The sequence below is a fragment of the Medicago sativa genome, chromosome 1, assembly GCF_051527215.1.
Source record: "Medicago sativa cultivar Bolivia chromosome 1, Bolivia_mono, whole genome shotgun sequence".
In the NCBI taxonomy this organism is placed as follows: domain Eukaryota; kingdom Viridiplantae; phylum Streptophyta; class Magnoliopsida; order Fabales; family Fabaceae; genus Medicago; species Medicago sativa.
In genome coordinates this window covers 8,798,240-8,804,239 of record NC_140749.1, presented here as the reverse complement: position 1 = coordinate 8,804,239, position 6,000 = coordinate 8,798,240, and the positions used below count along the sequence as shown (strand labels likewise).

Below are 6,000 nucleotides of genomic sequence, written 5' to 3'. Positions count from 1 at the left end.
ACTATTTGCATTTTGGTTCTAACATGTACTTTACTCTGTCAGTGCAATGACTATCTTCTTTCGTATGCCAATATAGTTCTATAGTTTTATTTAATTAGTACATGTGGATTTTGGTTATGGTTTTCTCTTCAATGTATCTTTCTATTACTACAAGTGACATTAGATATTATGCATGTATGCAGTGGACAACAGGAAAACAAATAGAGCATATTCTGCATGAATGCTATATTAAAAAAAAATGAACTTTTTAAGTCGGTTAAAATTGGGTGACTTAAGAAGTTAATATGATGCCTTAGGACGGTTGTTAAATCTGACTTAAAAAGCAAATACTTCTTATGACGGGAGCTATTAGGTCAGACGCGTGCCTGACTTAAAAAGCCATTTTTAACCGTCTTAAAAAATGATGCCTTAAGACGGTTGGTAAATCCGACTTAAAAAGAAAAGACTTCTTATGACGGGAGCTATTAGGTCGGACGCGCGCCCGACTTAAAAATCCCTTTTTAACCGACTTAAAAAGGGTTTTTTGTACTAGTGTTTTGATCTAATCATTTAGACATAGACATAGTAGCTCCTCGTTTTTTTTTTTTTTTTGGTTGAAAGGTTGTAACTCCAACTTTCGTGTATGATAATCATCTTGCGCATGTAAAATGTGTGCATTGCAACATGAAAATATTTAAAAAAGAAACTAAGATAGTGCAAACTACCAAAATACCATTCGTTCCTAAAAAAACCAAACAAACCATAACCATTTCTTTTGCTATTTTAGGTAAAGTACTGAACTTTCCACAAAAACCTACTCATCATTGTTTCCGTCCATGCATAGTTTCAACTTCTAGTATGTATGTCTTTAATTAATGACATGAAAGTCAAACATGCAACATAATAGAAACAAATTAAATACAATTAATTAACAAATGGTCTTTATAATAGTTAGTTGGTGCCTCTATTTTGACTGGTATGAGTTCACAGAGAGCCAGATGGAGGGAGCTACTAAAGAATATGTTTGTCTATGTGTAACCAAATTGAAATTAAAATTGCTTCTTGTGTCAAAATATAATTAAAGTAGCTATCAATTAGTACTATCGAAAAGGATTGAAAGTTATAGAAAGACTCGTGCACATTAACTGGTCAGAAACCGAATCTAGTTTAGTTTTGAAAAAAGTACTATGGAATCTTGTAGGCAAAAATAGGCAAAATATGGAATGTTATAAGGGTGACAAGACTGTAGCAAAAACGGCTAGAAAGTTACTACATGTCATTGATGATGCAAGCAACGTGTGATAATATTGGAAGACCAGGTCAAGTAAAGGATGACATGGCATAATTAAAGGAAGAAAAGGATAGTATCACCAACTTTTTGTTTGGCAACCTATACTATACATGCTAACAGTAAAAAAAAAAACTACATCATGATATAATGGCATAGTATAAAGTAATATTCCATCCGTCCGTTCCATATATAATATCCCTAAAAACTAATCCGTCCCATAATATAAATAGGAAAAAAATAAAAACTTATTAAAAAATTTAATCGTTTATTTTATTGCATGGGTGACATTTGACTTGTTGCATGTAATCTTCTTGACATTTGGTTTGTTGCATATATTCTTCATAAGTCGTGACATTTGGTTTATTGCATGAGTAACACTTGCATTGTTGCATGTAATCCTCTTGACATTTGTCTTGTTGCATGTATTCATCCTAAGTCGTGACACTTGGTTTATTAATCGAATGAGTAACATTCGGCTTGCTGCATGTATTCCTCTTGACACTTGGCTTATTTCATGTATTCATGAGTCATGACACTTGGTTTATTCATTGGTAACACTTTGCTTGCTATACATGTATTCCTCTTGACATTTGTCATGTTGCATGTATTCCTCATGAGTCAAGATACTTGATTTATTGCATATGGGTAATACTTAGTTTGTTGCATGCATTACTCTTGACATTTACGATGATTTTAGGCGCCCAAGGGTACAAATAGCAGGGTTTTTTAAAGAAGGATAAAGAAGGGTGGGATTGTCAATGTCATTTTAAGAAGTCTGCATTTTTGCGTATAAGAAAGGGAATTTCAGTAAAATGTGTTAGGGTTTTGCCAGGGTTTATGGGTATGATTTTCTTTCTTATATATATAAGAGAAGAGAAGAGAAGATGTTAAAACTCTTACAACAAAAAGACTTCTCTCAAAACACCCAAATGCCCCAATATACTCACTTTCGAAAGTAAATACATGAACTACATCTTACACCTCTCTAAGACATGAGCATAAGAGAAAAAAAGAAAGCCATATAAAATCTAACAGCATTTCTGTCTGGTGGAACTTATAACTAGTACTTTGAATATTTTCAACATATATATATATATATATATATATATATATATATATATATATATATATATATATATATATATATATATATATATGAGAGAGAGAAGGGATCAAATTACACTGATTTAATGTTACACCAATCAATATCGTTTTACTCGATGCATATTTTTCAAATTTAACTGTTGGATTGTATGTTTATATCATATAGATCATTCACGTAAATTTTTACGAAAATCTAAAATCATTTTATATGTTATTGAGATACAACAAGATTAACAGTGTTCTATAAAAATGCCAAAATCATTTTATATGTTATTGAGATAAAACTCGATGAATATTTTTCTAATTGACCGTCCACACTCATTACAATAGTATCACTTCCAAGCATAATTCGATCTTACCAAAAAAGACTTTGTTCCCACATTCTCAAGGTCTATGAGCATAAGAGTGAAAGTTTAATTTAGTCTCTGAAATTATTTTCTCGATCCAATTTTGTTTCTGACAAAAAATATACTCAAACTAGTATTTGACATTTTTATATTAAAAGCAAATTAATTTCTTTCTTACAATGAATAAGAGATTAAGCTACCTTTCCTATAAAAAAGTTAGAGACTAACGTAAGAGTTTTTGTTGGGACTAAACGGGTCGAAAAAAATTGTGAGGGGTCAAATTTAATCTTCATTTTAAACATAAATATGACCAGAATTAACAATTTGAGGGAGCACATAATTATAAGTCTCAATTAAATCATTTTTTTTAAAGAAGTCTCATTTTAAATCATTATAACCATTTATTATGTTTCATAACATTGGTTTTTTTTAGATAAAGTGACAAATGCTCCATAAAACTAAAATTCACACAATCGTAAGGTCCTGAATTCGAATATTTGTGAAGAAGTTCAACATAAAAATATCGGCTTTGTCATTTAACGTAGATCTTACGAACATATCATATACATTATTATTATTATTATTATTATTATTATTATTATTATTATTATTATTATTATTATTATTATTATTATTATTATTATTATTAAGTGTCATTGTTCAAAAAATATATATTATTAAGTGTACGATATATGGGAAAATACCGGTAAGCAAATTATTATTAAATTTTTTAGGGAAGCAAATTAAAAGTGGTATCTATACTATATATACTATACATAAAGAACTTTTGGGTTGAATTTTTCCTTCCAAAAATACCCTCAATTTTCAATACAAATAGCACATGTAACAAATACAAATGTTCAGTTTTTTCCCTTATCATTTAAAAAGTGTAACAAACTAGATGAATATATATATATATATATATATATATATATATATATTATTTTTTCATTATCCCAATTGTACCCTTAAACAACATCTTTTTCTATAATAAAGATTGTTGTTGGTGTCATTAAAAAAGAATTTAGATTATATATTTTTGTTGGTTTCATTGAAATAAATAATCATGATTAGTTTGATTTGTTATAATTTGAAAGTAAAAAACAATTATATTTTTACTTTTAATCAAAATTAAGATTTCATAAAAAAAATATAGTTCATAATTTTCAAACGTTAACACAATAAAAAGAGTGAAAAGACGGACTAGTTTTATAGAAACCAAAAAACTGCGATTACACCATGTGCTCTAATTCGTACACATGCTTTTTGGCCCTACACCGTCACCTTTGCGTTTAGCACTCTACCGAGGTTCAGGATTGCAATCTTGAATGAGGAAGATTTGTGGCCGTTTGGTTAAGATTTGACGGTTTAGATTTTATTATATTTATTAGTCATAAAAAAGGAACGTTCGATCTTATTTGGACGACTATTATAGTGCATGAATGCATGCATTTTTAAATACATGCAATCCAAATTTCCCATTGATATACAAAGTGCTCACTTTCTAAGCTTTTTCAGATCAACACGTTTGAAATATTTCAGATTCTATCCTGAGCTACATCATCTCACTTGCACTACTACCAGTTCCGTTCTTAAATATAGGATTTATGTACGAGAGAAATTTAGTTTCTATTTTTTCTCATAGTATTTATTATAGATTTAAAAAGTTGCAAAATTATCATGTAAAAAATGACTAACTCCCTTAAAAAAAATAAAAAATAACTAATACAATTAAAAAAAATAATTTTGACTAATACAATTATATTAGTTTTTTGAAATGTGATATAAAAAATTCTGAAAAGAATTTTATGTAAGACGGTGATATATAGTTAGTTATATTAATAATATAATTAATCACTTCTTATTGATATTTATAGGGAAATGCTAACATATGCCCTAATACACTTGTTAAAAAGCTTAAAGTAGAAACTTTATCTTTAAAATTGTGTAATCAACATATTGAAATATTAAAAAAAAACACTTTTTTCTACATAAAATTTAACAATCATTTTTTTTTTTTTTTTAGATATTGGCGAGAGTCATTAAAAATCGTACTATAACTATTATCTCATTTGTGTCTTATCTATGATCCAAAAATAATGTCAACTCTTTAAAAATGAAGCTGTCAATGTCATGGAAACCATCGCACTTATATATAAAGCCAGTTAAACCCATATCCACTCATCAACTCATAAACCAACCATGAACACGAATATGACATGTTCCAATCCTACTAGTAATATCAATGCCACCACAACTGATCACAACCCTAATATCAATGCCACCACAACTGATCAAAGCCCTAACAGTAGTGATAATAAGATATATAGAGGGGTGAGGAAGAGAAAATGGGGAAAATGGGTATCTGAAATTAGGCTTCCAAATAGTAGGGAGAGAATATGGTTAGGATCATATTACACACAAGAGAAAGCTGCTAGGGCATTTGATGCAGCCCTTTATTGTCTACGTGGTCCTCATGCAAGTTTCAATTTCCCTAATACACCTCTTACCATCAATGTAGCTTTTCATGGTTACCAATCTCTTTCACCACAAGAGATTCAAGACGTTGCTGCTAAGTTTGCAAATGACTCACCACCAATTGAGCTCACTCAAGAAGAAGATCAACAAGTACCTTCAGATCCTCTACAATCACAAAATGAAGCCAATTCCAATTCTTATTCATATCCTCTAGATGATGATATTGGTGATTTGAGGAGGCTGGATTGGACATTTGAGGATATGTTTGAGAACATGAATGGGGTTGCTAATGGCTTTGAAGATATGCAATACTCAACTCATCTTTTTGAAGAGGATAATGTGGACCAAATTGAATGTGAAGATACTTTTTCTAATCATTCAACCCTTTGGAATTGGAACTTTTGATTCACATGCATATATATGATAGGTGGTTTTTATTGAGGGAACCAAGCTGAATCCTCCCACAAGCCAACTCTCAAAGGAGAGGTTCATTTGATAAGAAGAGACAAAAATTTGTGTATTAAAAAATACACCAACAATACTAAAAACACAAATTAATGAAAGAAATAATTCGGTCAAAAAAAAGATTAATGAAAGAAATTTAGAGAAAGGAAATGTGAAACTTTTCTCTATTATTACTAATATTTGTGGAAAAGAATTTATGCCGCTAATTAAATGTTTTCCATCAATGATTTTTGCCGCGAATTTTTATTTTTCAGTAATGAAATAACTGGTTTTTATCCATCACAATTATCTTTTTTTTTTTTTTTTTTTAGGAAATCACAATTATCTTTTTATCGT

The 6,000-nt window shown here is 29.5% G+C and overlaps 1 pseudogene; it reads left to right on the top strand.

The window, feature by feature from the left end:
* Positions 1-4,923: 4,923 nt before the first annotated feature.
* On the top strand, positions 4,924-5,604 carry LOC146952364 (ethylene-responsive transcription factor ERF018 pseudogene; annotated as a pseudogene).
* Positions 5,605-6,000: the final 396 nt, after the last annotated feature.